This window comes from Pseudophryne corroboree, chromosome 8 (assembly GCF_028390025.1).
Source record: "Pseudophryne corroboree isolate aPseCor3 chromosome 8, aPseCor3.hap2, whole genome shotgun sequence".
NCBI lineage: Eukaryota > Metazoa > Chordata > Amphibia > Anura > Myobatrachidae > Pseudophryne > Pseudophryne corroboree.
In genome coordinates this window covers 106,388,544-106,401,754 of record NC_086451.1, presented here as the reverse complement: position 1 = coordinate 106,401,754, position 13,211 = coordinate 106,388,544, and the positions used below count along the sequence as shown (strand labels likewise).

At 41.6% G+C, this 13,211-nt stretch overlaps 1 long non-coding RNA gene across 1 annotated transcript; it reads left to right on the top strand.

Moving 5' to 3' along the window:
- Positions 1–7,785: 7,785 nt before the first annotated feature.
- LOC134947536 (uncharacterized) lies at positions 7,786–9,268 on the top strand. The gene is made up of 3 exons (XR_010182603.1): positions 7,786–7,832; positions 8,144–8,165; positions 9,172–9,268. It is a non-coding gene; the product is annotated as an uncharacterized LOC134947536 (long non-coding RNA).
- The last annotated feature ends 3,943 nt before the right edge of the window (positions 9,269–13,211 follow it).

The following is a 13,211-nucleotide window of genomic DNA, read 5'->3' as shown; positions in this document are numbered from 1 at the left end:
CTCACACAGGAGATCACCACAGGTGGAGCTAATTAACTATTACCTTTCAGGCAGAGAACTCAGGAAAACTCATAGTGCTGACAAGCTGTTTAACTCCGTGAGTGAAAAGACACAGGATCCAGGACAGATGGCAGGGGTAAGTCACCAAATATGAAACCTACAGTCAGGATTGTGACATCATGGTTGAACCCACGAAATTGGTTCTCTGGTTTAGGAGAATGGGCCCAAGGTATTATAATGGATGTAGGGAAATTTCTCTTGTGTATTCTGGGAGTCGTCATATTGGTTGGTCTGATATTTAGATGCGTTCGGGCTTTAACGAAGTGTAAAGGTAGTACCAGAGTGATGAGTCTGAGGAGCGAAGACACTAATGACAACAACTAATTTGATTTATGACCCAACGATAGAGACAATGTTGTGATGAAAATGTGATTCCACGGTCCGTTTCTTTCACCCGTTTCTCCTTTGTTTTCCTCCAAGGTACAAAGACATCCACTTGGAAGAAGAATTTGACAACCTCTTTTATACAGACCATTGATGAACTATGCCACAGACCCCCAATATCCCTAGTGACTTTAACTTTTTACGAAAGCCCAATACTTTAGAGACTGTAATTTTATGGACACTGGAACAGCTTTTGCTCGCCATTTACAACAAAAGCACCGAGAGACATCAGACAACATGTACATCAGACAAGACATCAGACAAGACCTCAGTCGGCGACTGTTTATTTAAACTCACATAGTTTACGACTGCATTTATAACGATTGTTTCTTATCTTCATCTCTACAACCTCCAGGTAGTATCTCACATAGTCGACAGGTGATTCTCACATATCAGCATTCACATGTCCCCCCCCCTTCATGTATCATCAACTAAATGTGCTCCCCCATTTGTTGCAACCAAAAGCCGAAAAGAGCTCGGTAGAGTTTGACAGCCCATCCACAGACCCTTAATACGGGATAAGAAGGATTCAAATGTATACTTCGCAATACCTCGAAGCTTGATTTAAAACACATACGGCACGATGATACATGACCCCTCAAACATGGATTTCATACACACATGCTTTTACTGTCTCACTAGGTCATACTTTTCCCACCTTCTCCTCTCCTCCCTTTACCCAATCATAAAAAGGTATTTACATGATGACATATATTTTTCTGTTTGAATTGTTTAGGAAGTGGCAGTTATTGGTGACTGCCAAAGGGTGGACTGTCAAAGTCGAAAAATATAGCGACCTATGATGCCTTGTATTAACCCCATGCGCTTGCCCGCTGCACGTGCACATCTTCTCCCGTGTGTGCGCATATTCGCAGTTGCGTGACGGCGCCTCCATGGTCGTGCGCTCAGGCGCGTGGTATGTGCATTTGCGGTAGAGTTTGTGTGCGTCTGGTGGGCGACTCGATCGTTACATATTTAATCCAAATAATGTATTTTATAGGTAATATTCCCTTTAATAATATATGTAAGTATGATTAGTGTAACTGGTACAGGGACAGAGAGATTCCTCTTTGCATGCTGGGAGGGCTCAGACAAAGGTTGGAGGGTAGTGTATGGTGTCCAGCTGTGGGGTATTGAAGGGGTGTTGTGCCTATGATAATTGGGAGGGATTCGCATAGTTCCTGCTCATGGTTATGCACAGAAGTAGAAAATAAGATTAATTGCATTCCGAATAAATTACACAAGTGCAGGGTAGGTGAATAGAATTCAGTCATTTATTTCCCACAGACTGAATACAATAGCCTTATTTACACTAAGCTTTGAGATTCTATGAAGATGGCTTACACCTTTGTTTATGAATAGAACCAGGTTTCTCTCCAGAATAATGAGTGCTGAGTTGTCAATTGTCTCAACTGAAGGTGGGGTAAACAAAGCCCAGAGACAGAGTTTGTTTGGAAGATCCAAAACAATAGCTTTCCTCAATATAATCAGACAAAGAAGAATTTAGAATACTAACAAGTCCTAGCCATCGCCCACTTCTTGAACTAACCAATGATCCCAGGTGCAGTACATGTCCCACCCCCTAACCAATGGAAAGAGAGCACACAGTATCTATTGTAGTATGTCTTGAGTTAGTAAATAAATATAGCTTGCAATAGGCTTGGTGACACAAGACTCTGCAAGGTTTTCACACTGAAGGCTAGAGCCCTGGTCCAGGTTGCGCCGGCGAAGTCATTCCCACGCGTGTAAGTTTCTCTGTAACCAACTTATTCTCTGTTTGTATTTGCCATACTCTCTCTCTCTCTCTGTTATTTGTTTAGGATTAAGAAACTGTTGTATATTGTATAATTTCAGTTATACTGTTTAGGTGTTTATGTTAGTGCTGTAGTGTATAAGCTGTAACTGTTTTCCCCTTTTACATACTAAAATCATCTAGATAAAGGTTTTGGAACCTTACAAGGTATTGTGTGTTTATAATTACATTGCTAAGGGTATTCGGAGCGTCTCAATCGCTCAAGCAATTTTTATATTAACAAGGTTAAGAAGCGTTATATCATTACAGTATAAGTATATCCCTTCATTGTGTTGCATACAAGGGCCCTCATTCCGAGTTGTTCGCTAAGAGTCATCGCATCGCAAATGTACGAAATGTAAGTATCTGCGCATGCGCAAATGCGTGATTACGCATGCGCGAGTACATACGTACGACAACTGTGCAAAATTACTTAGAAAAAAAAAAGCCGTAACTGGCAACCGAAAACGAGGAGTGGCGTGGGCGTTGCGGAGGCGCGACTTCGCAATGCTCCGACATGGGCGTGAAAGTGGGCGTACAGTGTGGGAGTATGCAACTCGCAATGGGCGTGTTTTTAGCAAATAAACATTGTCGCTGTTAAAACTAACATAGGAAACCGTAGCAACATTCACGCAGCAGCAGAGTAGGTCTGCAGTTACTCTACATTTGCGAAGTACTGGTACAAGTGTGTATGCAGTAATTAGCAGTTAATTGGATATCACATTCATCTGATGTCCAATTACTTGTTAATTAATGAGCAGATGAAAGTTACCAACCAGCAATTGTCTGAACACACATTACATGTTTAGTCTACTCACATAGAAATCTCACACACTGCCAAATAAGGGTGTTTTTTATTTTTGAAATTGTTGTGTAAGCCTTTTTAAAACTTGTTTTAATGTGTGTAAGACTCCCAAATACAAGCAAATGAAAATTTTTGTGAAAGTGTTTGAAATCTGCATAATTGTTTAAAAATAAACCAACACCAACATAATGCAGCATACACTTTAATTTAGGCTTAAAAGTCACAATAATATTTGATTATAATATCTGACAATGTTTGAAATGATGTCCTGTTGACCCTAGATATTTAGAAAAAGCGTCGTGTCTGTTTACTTAATATGGACATTAAAGTGTGGTGCAAAGCATACCTTTTTTTTTTTTTTTTTCAATTTTTAAGGAGAATTAGCAGATTGGTCTACAAGTGTCTATATGCTGACCTAATCTTTCTGGAACTGCATTACCTGGAAGAAACTGCTCAAATTTTTGAAATATATTTTTTATTACTATATAATTTTTTGACAACATTTAAACATGGCTCCACATGAGTCGCACAGGCAGAGATGGACCAAGCAGCAAGCAGATGGCACTGACAATCATTAGATAGCAGAACTCAGTACTCTGCAAAAGTCTGCTTCTGACAAAAGTATATTTTTAAAGCATAAATAAAACATGACACACCCTGCCACACACACATTTTAAACCAAATGAGAAAGAATTAGGATCCACCACACAAACACAACAATACATAGCACACTAGTAAGAGGAAGATGGCTCTGGTGTTTATACACATAAACTCACAGGCTACAATACATCCAAACAGAAAGAATACATTTCACTAAGAGGGAGTTATCCATTCTGGTCACACAAGCCAACTCCAAAAATACAGAGAGGCAACATCAAAAACATGGGTGCTGCCCATCTGGAGAGACATCATTTTCTTCTTTTTCTCCCCGCCTGAGGCTGTTCTTCTTTGGAAGGTCTGCGGAGCGACCTTCGTTGGGCCTGCCCAGTGGGCTGTTCTTCCTGGGCAGGGGCAGGGGAGGGAGCCGATGTGGGTGGCTCTCTGCCACTGTGGGCAAGGGAGACAGCGATGGCCTGGAGCCCTTGCAAGATGTTATTTGCAAGGGTTTGGAATGAGGAGGCAAGTTGTTCTTGGCCCTGCCTGATCTCTGCCAGACCTTGGCAGAGTTGAGCAACACCTTGCTCAACACAGGTTCGGTGCTCAGTGAGCCGGACAGCTATCTGGCTTACCTCCCGGATGACCCCGTCTTGAAACCGATTTAGGCTCTCACCATACCTAGCGATTTCAAGCAGGATCTCCGGGATAGCAGAGGGTTGGGTGGGGGGGCCAGTAGGAACCTGCAGAGGTGGGATTTGTTGGCCCACACTGCCAGACTCACTAGGTCCCTCCACCTCAGCCTCAACCACATAACCGTCCTGTGACTCAAACGGATCACCCCCCTGTGCTGTGTTTTGTGGCAAGCAAATAGAAGAATGTGTGGGAAAAAAGTAGGATACAAAATTAGTTTATTATTATAAATACTGTCAAAATTACAGACAACTAAATGTGTAAACTTACCTTCCAAGTCATGTCCCGTCAGGATCTCAGGCAGGTCCGTGTCCATATGAGACACCCCTTGGCCCTCCTCATAACTGACACAGGGCATCGCCATCTCCTCCAAGTCAGTATACTCCACAGCGACAGGTGCTCCTCCACCTGTAGCCCTTGAGGCATTCCACTCCGCAGCCCTCTTTGCCTTCAGGCGGGATTTGAAGTCGGCCCACCTACATATGTATTGTGAAAGAGGGACAAAGTAGAGTCTTATTATTTGTCTAAGCTAATATATAGGACACGTGTTCTGCTTGTGTTTGCTAGACATAACATCACATGTAACTACATTTTTTAGTCAACTTAGCACAGAAAAAGGACTGTCAATATGCACTTACCGTCGTCTCACTTCCTGTGATGTTCTGACGACAGAGCCAACTTCATTCACAGATTTTGTGATGTCTCTCCAGATTCGTTCTTTTGAAGCAGCCCCCATGTTTTTTGGCCCTCTATGGATTTTGGACATGGCCTGCGTGACCAAGACACGCAACTCCCTCTTAGTGAATGCAGGCTGTCTTTTCTTCCGTCTGGAGGTAGCCTGTGAGGTTTCTTGTTGTTCATCACCATCTTCCTCCTCACTAGCAGCTTCTGTCTGTTGTGTTTGTGTGGCTAAAGCCAATTCTCCCTCAGTTTGGTCACTTTGTGTGTGTGGCAGAGTATCCCCAGTCAATTGTTGTGGTTCAGAAGCAGACATTTGCAGAGTACTAGGTCCTGCCTCTTCAACATCCGCAGAGGCGTATTCCAGCATGCGCCGTTGGCAATCTATGCGTCTTTTCCGCAATGCCATCTCCTGCTCTGCAATGCGGTCCATCTCTGCTGCGATTTGCTCACGAGAAGCCATGTTTGTGATGACGTGTGTACGCCGAGTTGTGTGCTTATATACCTACGTGCGTATCGTTAATTCACACAGGTGTACACTGTTAATCTGATTAATGATTGCACTGCTTATTTAAGGGCCTACTTTGCACGCTGTGAGTGTAGGTAGTTTGGAGTTTCACTTGAGTTTGTTGGCTTGTGCGTGAAGGTGCTATAGGAATTTGCAGAGTGAGTAATTGTCAAGCATACATTTGTCCTTTCGTTTGCGTTTTGAGTATAGACATTATTTTGTTGCGTTTTTTCGTTTGTGAGTATTCTGGAAATCTTCTTTGTAATTTTTTGAATTCAAAGTTTTTTTATTTTGGTTTTATTTTAATTTTTATTTAAAAACACATATATATTTAGCAAGTCCATTTTTGTAAATAAAACTGTGCTTCTTTGATTTGACTGTCATTTTTGTTCTCTTGTAGGAGTTGTTTTTTGGGTGAGGAAACCCTTGTTTATTTGGAGTTTTTGGTGTGCAAGAAAACACAAAAACTTTATTGATTTTGGATCAGGTAAGTGCCCTTTGCCTGTGTTGTTGTTTGTTTGTTTGAATGGTCTGTATGTTGTTTTTGACTGTCATTTTTGTTCTCTTGTAGGAGTTGTTTTTTGGGTGAGGAAACCCTTGTTTATTTGGAGTTTTTGGTGTGCAAGAAAACACAAAAACTTTATTGATTTTGGATCAGGTAAGTGCCCTTTGCCTGTGTTGGTGCCTGTTTGTGTTTGTTCAAAGTGTTGTTATTATGTTTCTTTGCCATTTTGTAAAGACAAGTATTTTTTCTTACCTGGATTGATCTGCAAAGTAGTTTTTTTCTTGCCTTGCCTAGCTACTAAATGGTTTATTTTTGTTACTTGATTGATTTTTTTCCTTTTTTTTATTTTTATTTATATTTGTTTTATGGTGTTTGTGATGTGTTTGATGCTCAGAAATCTAGAAACTAACATTTTTGGTTTTTCTCACATTAACATATGTTTATTTTTTATTTTTTAAATTTTGTTCCTGAATTGAACCCAGAAATAATGTCGTACGCTCCTGCAGTAAGTTGACTCCACCTTTTTTTATACATTTATTGTTTGTATATTTTTTAATAAATAATTTTGGAGTATTAAACATTTTTTTGTTTTTATATCAAAAAAGTGTGTTATGTCGATATTTATCGCAGCAGAAGCCCTACCTCCCCAACCCACGCCAGCACTCCCACCCCAACCGCCAGCCCCACAACCACAACCGGCTCCTCATCAACCAAGGCAACGGAGGCGTGCTAGGCCACCAATTTTCAGAACCCGTGTCCTACTTTTTGGGATGCCAGATGATGTGGTGGTGCGTAGATACAGGCTGCCACCACATCTAATCCTAGACACTCTCTCCATAATAGAGAGTGATCTGGAGTCTGAAATTCGGTATCCTACAGCAATACCACCATTGACACAATTCCTTGCTGTGTTACATTTTTTGGCTACAGCCTCATATCAACATGTTGTGGGAGACCTGGTTGGCATGTCGCAGGGCCAGTTCAGTAAGGTCCTGCGGCGTGTCTGCCAGGCTTTCCTAAAGCGGGTGAAGCAATTCATTGATATGCCTTTGGATGTTGGTGCCCTAGATGTGGTGAAGCGGCAATTTGAGGAAGGTGGTAGTCGCTTCCCACATGTTATTGGGGTTGTGGATGGCACACATGTTGCTATTCAGCCACCAAGACATAATGAAGAAATTTATAGAAACAGGAAACTGTTTCATTCTCTGAATGTAATGGTTGTTTGTGGGCCATCCCTCCAGATCCTTTCCCTGAATGCCAAGTTTACTGGAAGTTCACATGATGCATATGTCATTAGACAATCAGGGATATGGCAGAGATTAAGAGCAAGTCAATGAGCAGACATGTGGTTATTGGGTGAGTTTGTAGATATTTTTTATCTTAAAAATAAATGAAATTTTTGAATATACTCTTTTTAATTTAAGGTTTTTCCTCAAACAGGAGACCGTGGATATCCTTGCACCCCCTGGCTCATGACTCCTTACCGTAATCCCAGGCCAGGACCACAGATGGCATTTAACTCCGCGCTTACTGCCACTAGGCAGCTGGTGGAGCGCACAATTGGTGTCCTTAAAGGGCGGTTTCGTGTGCTCCACCGCACTGGTGGCGACATCATGTATTCGCCGGAGATGGCAAGTAAAATAGTGGTCCTGTGCGCAATACTACATAATATCGCGGTAAGGAGTAGTGTAGAGCTTCCTCAGGCAGAGGAATTGCCTGATGAGGAGCCAGGGGTTGTTCGACACTTCGGTGGTGGGAGTATTACACGGAGGGGGAGCCAAGTGAGGGCAAGGATTGTTGCCGAATATTTCAGGTATAGTGTTTTTATCTTATTTGTATGTTGAAAAAACAAAGCACAGTATGCTTATGTTTTGTTTGTAATGTTGACATTTTGTTTGAGATTGTAAGGTCATTGTGTAATGGTTTAGGATTTTTTGTTTATTTGTCATTTTTAAAAAAGTAAAAATCCGTTAACACGTTAAGCTTACAATTTGAGATTAGTACAAAATATAATGTGATGTGGCTAAATAGTGTCCTTATTTGTTTTATATCCTAAAACCTTGATTATTTAAACAAACACAAAAACAAATGAAATTGAATCTTGCCCACTTTGTGACTGTCCAGCTGAATGATCACACAAACTGTGGTGAGTACACAGATATGTTTAGAATTTTATTCAAAACTGTGTGTCTCTGTGTCTGTTTGTGTTATGGTTTTTTTATTTTATTTTTTTTTATGCAAAAATTTACTTCTGCGGATGCGTTTTTCCGCTCGTGCGAAATAACACTGCTCTTCACAGCATTGCAAAGATCAATAAAGTTATTAGAAATGACAACAGATTTATGACCAATCACATGCTAACAGACGCTATAAATATATGCCCAAATAAGGAAAACGCCATTGCCAAGATGCGTGCTGCACCGTTCACCAGGCGTGAGCTCCGCGTCCTGGTTGCGGTGATGGACCGCCGCGTAGGCCGCGTTGGGCGCTTCATCCCAAATCGGGTGAAGCGCGAGGCCTACGCGGAGGTCCGCCGCCTGCTGCGGACTCGCGTCCGCAGCAGGCGGTCAATCATTCAACTTGAGAGGAGATGGAGTGATCTCCGCAGGAGGACTCCCGAGCTGTTGGCGGAGATCCGCCAGCAAATTCGTTCTATGCATACACGACGTAAGTTACATTACATAAGAATATTAGCAAACATTGTGCAAATTTACACTAAGTGGTAGGCTAATTGCAACGCTGAGTGTGTTTTTTTACAAAATAGGACAGTGTGTGTGGTTAGGCCAAACAGTACTGACTGTAGCAAACTGACACCAAACAAGTGCATGTTTTCAAGAATTAATAACCAGCCAGGAAACTGGTCCCAAATACTTGATCATTGCTGCCTATATAATGAGGTGCCTTGAATAGTGATCTGGTGATGTTGCCTAGACCAATCAATATGACTCAATGGACTAGATTACGGAATGAGCTTCAAAGTAAAAGTTATGACTCATTTTGTTTGCTGTGGCCAACATGAATAGGATTTATACATGTTTGATTTTCATTTCTAAAAAACACTGTATTTTACATGGAACAGAACATTGAATATTGAAATTGTTTACTATGTAATTTCACATGTAAACTAAATGTTGTCAAAAATATCATTATAGGACAACAACAACGGCAGACCTCTCCGCCCCCTTCCCCTTCCCAGTCCCCCTCCCCTTCTCACTCCCCCTCCCCTTCTCACTCCCCCTCCCCTTCCCAGTCCCCCTCATCTTCCCAGTCCCCCTCCCCTTCCCAGTCCCCCTCCCCTTCCCAGTCCCCCTCATCTTCCCAGTCCCCCTCAGCTTCCCTGGCCCACTCCACTTTCCATTCCCCTTCTCACCACACCTCTCCATCTCTTTCTGGGACCCCTTCTCCTCCTTCCCATACCCCTTCTCCTTCAACTTCTACATCCCCATCTGAACCCCCCTCACCCTCTATTGCCTTAACTTTCTCTCCGCCCCCCTCGCCCTCTCAATCAGACCCCCCCTCTGAAATTTGCGCCCAAATCCAGCCTCCTTCCCCCATCCAGCCTCCTGCCCCAATCCCTCCTCCTTCCCCAATCCCTCCTCCTTCCCCAATCCCTCCTCCTTCCCCCATCCAGCCGCCTTCCCCCATCCAGCCAACATCCCCACCCAGTGAATGGGCAGAGGAAGCCCCTGAAGACCGTTCAGGGAGTCTTGATGTTGCCGTGGAAAGTAAGTTTATTTTTTGATTTTTAAAAATGATTACCCACTTACACTTACAATGCCAAAACATGCAGTGTTGTACTGTTTGAATTCTTGGACCCTGGACAAATATTTGTTATTTTCATCATGGTGTATATGTTGCCTTTACATATTTGTGAGTGTCATTATATGTACAGTGTGTATGTGTGCAATGTTTTGTGTGTCCACTCTAGGTTGACACTCATTAGGTAGCCAGGGTTGCCAGGACAACAGGGTTTATATGTGTTAGTTTTTATGGTAAACAGTTAGACCTGAGTGGAGTTTAGTATGTTGTTGGCCTTTTACACTTGGGCCTGTGTAGTCTGAATATTTGCACTTACAAATCACATGCTTCACTTTGTTATGCAGCCTAATGACACACTGATTTGTTGTGTGAAAGTTACATTCACAAAATGACTAATTGCTCTAGTCAAACCTGTTTGCACTTATTTAGTAAGGGCAGCTTTCAGGGAGTGTGGGAATGCTATGATATGTTGGCCTTCGGAAGATGTTGATATGCAGTGTGAGGAGGCAGGACCAAACCCCTTTAAAATAAACAAAAAACAAAAAGATGGTAATGAATGCCAACATGGTGTAACAGTGACGAAGATGGAACATAACTTTAACATGGGATGTCGCCCATAACAACCAATACAATTAATCTTTACAATTGGGGAACCACTTCTACAAGATAATAATTTTATTTTGGCTTGTTTGCTATGGGCAACGCTACATCTTAAAATGAACTCACATAGTAGTAAATGTAGCCCATGGTCTTTAAAATTGGAATAAGTAACAAAAAAAGACTGAGCAGGCTTGCGTTTTTTTATGCTAATGATTGTACCATAAAACAGTCATGATGTATCAACTTTGCCATTAAGCAGGCCTGTCCAAACTGCGCAACTGCAACTGTGGAAAAACTACACATCCCAGCATGCCCTTACACAGGTTTGGCATTCCCTGGCCCCAAAACTGAGTCAACGCATGCTGGTATATGTAGTTTCACACAAGCAGGAGGAATGCAGTTTGGACCTGCATGCATTAAAGTGTGCTTTGTGCCTTGCTTGGATAATAAGCAATGTGAGTAAGTTAGTAATGTTTATGTTATCTCTTAATTTCAGATGTTGCCGTTGGAGATCCCACATCGTTACAGTATATTTTTACAAATATGAGGCACCATCTCCAGGCCTTGTTGGCACTTGTTGACGACATGGAAAAAATATGTTAATTGTTTGTTTTAAAAAAAAAAAAAAAAAACAACATTATTCAACTTTAGAAAAAAAATAAACTATTACATTTAAATACTTTTGCGACTCCTTATTATTTATTAATGCAATAAAGGAACACCAGATTGCATAACAAACATTTCTTACCTTAAACATTTCAAACAACTAACGTAAGTTATTTTAAAAGACCAACTAAAACATGTTATTGGCTAAATAAACATGCAAACACCTTCATTCACATACAAAAACTCAACTTTAATAAATTCAGAAAACACATTAGAACAAGCACATTGCAAACATCTATATTTATATTAAACATGTTAATAAAAGGAGGCTCTTTTATGGCTACAAAGTGTTCTTCAGGTATTTAAACAAATACTTAATTGATCATGAACATTTCAAATCATTCACTAATTGGATTTGTTATTGATGAGGGCTTGTGGACTTTTAATTGGAAGGTGTTAGTCCACGAAATAGTAAAAAAACAAATTCAGCTGCGTTTCTCTGCAAAAGTGAGCACTTTAACTGAAAAATGTGTAAATCTACTACAACTTAGTATTTTTACGAAGAAGTATGTGTTAATGCGATGGGTTCGCATTGCTGCGACGATTTCGCATTGCTGCGATGTCATTTGGCGTACGCCCACTTTGTGTAATAATGTGTGCGAATGAGCAAAAATACGTTGGGGGCGGATGTTCGCAAATTTACTACATTAACGCAACTTTACTAATAAGTTGTGCGAACGAAAAACTTAGCGAACAACTCGGAATGAGGGCCAAGGTTTACTGTGTGTCATCCTGTGAGCGTCTGCGCCGCTTGTGTGCCTCTTGTGGGCACAGCGTCCGCTACGCTAGTAGCGTAGCATTACGGTACTCGGACCGCCTATAGCGTGCTCGATACCCAGCGTAAGCCGTGACCGAACATGCCGCTCGTACATCTCGACCACGGCCTAGCGTCTGCTACGCTAAGTGCGTACCCTTACGGTACCCCGTACGCCCATTGCGTACTGAGTCTCTTACCAATATATAGTGAATGTTATAAGATAAATATTTAGCTTTATCAATAGTATACTTAATGGATGACGACACAGCGGTAGGTACAGCAGTGCACTCTGCACTGTACTCCTCCTATATAATATTAATTATACTGGTGGTCCCCAGTCCCCACAATAAAGCAGCACACTGAGCACAGATATGGAGTGTACTGGTGGTCACTGTCAGCAAAACTCTGCACTGTACTCCTGCTATATGCTGCTCCCCAGTCCCCACAATTAAGCAGTGTGAGCACTCAGCACAGATATATTATGCAGCACACTGAGCACAGATATGATATTGAGCGTTTTTTTCAGGCAGAGAACGGATAAAAAGTTACTGGTGGTCACTTATCAGCAAAACTCTACACTGTACTCCTCCTAACAGCTGCTACCCAGTCCTCCCCACAATTAAGCAATAAAGCAATCAACTTCAACAATAAACGGAGAGGACGCCAGCCACGTCCTCTCCCTATCATCTCCAATGCACGAGTGAAAATGGCGGCGACGCGCGGCTGCTTATATAGAATCCGAATCTCGCGAGAATCCGACAGCGGGATGATGACGTTCGGGCGCGCTCGGGTTAGCCGAGCAAGGCGGGAAGGTTCGAACCTGCCTCGGACCCGTGTAAAAAGGGTGAAGTTCGGGGGGGTTCGGTTTCCGAGAAACTGAACCCGCTCATCACTAGTTGTGACCCTGCTGTTTGCGGTCCAGAGGACCTTTGATTTACCTAATTTGATGATGATGATGATGATAATAATAATAATAATAATAATTTTTTTTAGAATTTTGGGGGCCTTTTTGCAATAATATTAGCCAGTTCAGTGGTTAAGGATAGTTTAAAAAACAAAACAAAACCCAACAACAACAAAACACCCCTCACTAGTTCTCTCCTGGGAGTTTAGGCAGATTATTTTTCTGTGATTTATGTTTTCTTGCACTATCTCAGAATCTCTCTTGTTGAGTGTTAAGGCAAACCTTACTGTATATTTTATATCAGTGTTATATGTATACAGTATATTTATGTTCATGCACTATCTATCTTATTGAGTGTTTAAACAGATATTACGGAATTTCAGCATTAAATGTACATATATTTATCTTTTGCACTATCAGTCTTATTAAGTGTTTAGGAAAAATGTTGTAGAAGGGATTCTGTGTTTTGCTTGATTTATCGGTTATAGATTATTTCATATCAAAAA